Source organism: Etheostoma spectabile, unplaced genomic scaffold (assembly GCF_008692095.1).
Source record: "Etheostoma spectabile isolate EspeVRDwgs_2016 unplaced genomic scaffold, UIUC_Espe_1.0 scaffold271, whole genome shotgun sequence".
Classification (NCBI taxonomy): Eukaryota; Metazoa; Chordata; class Actinopteri; order Perciformes; family Percidae; genus Etheostoma; species Etheostoma spectabile.
Window position 1 is genome coordinate 603,684 of NW_022605575.1, and position 622 is coordinate 604,305.

Consider the following 622-nt stretch of genomic DNA (forward strand, 5'->3'; position numbering starts at 1 on the left):
GCCAACATCAGTGGCTATGGCTTTTGGGATTTGTCTCAGGTAAGTTGCAGGGTCATGGTCATTTACAAGCTGATGGTTGCCATTAGTGCACCTTATGGTTTCAATTTGTTTTTAATACATTAATTTGTCTCAACAGTGTGACCTTGCTCCTGTCTGTGTGGACAACTGCAAAATGTGATATTCCCAGTGGTAAGAACTAAAAACATCTGCTTAAACACATGCCTGTTAGTCCTTGGTGCATATATTTCAATTTGAACCCATTTGTTCATGCAGGAGTTCATATGGAGTGTCGTGATCGTTACTTCATGATAGCTGTTGATCTCTCCTACTCTGGGGATGAACCTTCCTTTGAGGCGGTTGGTAAGTCCTGCACAGCATTACAAGCTAGGGGTCAGAAACCATGTGGGATCACACCCACTGAGGTACAATAGATATTTAACCTTATTTTGTAAGTTATTCTTAAGACTGGCCTGGCAGGATTTTACTTTGAGTAAATCTGACCAATTAAACCCAAGTATTTCACTGAATAGAGTGAAAACTGTTTGAGCAGACTAAACTAGGGACTTGTCTTTCAGATGAGATGGGTGTGTACCCCATCACTAAGGAGTATGCAGCAAAGTGT

General features: G+C 41.2%; 1 pseudogene; it reads left to right on the forward strand.

The window, feature by feature from the left end:
* The window catches only part of LOC116685808 (uncharacterized), a 6,518-nt pseudogene that overhangs the window by 406 nt on the left and 5,490 nt on the right, over positions 1 to 622 (forward strand).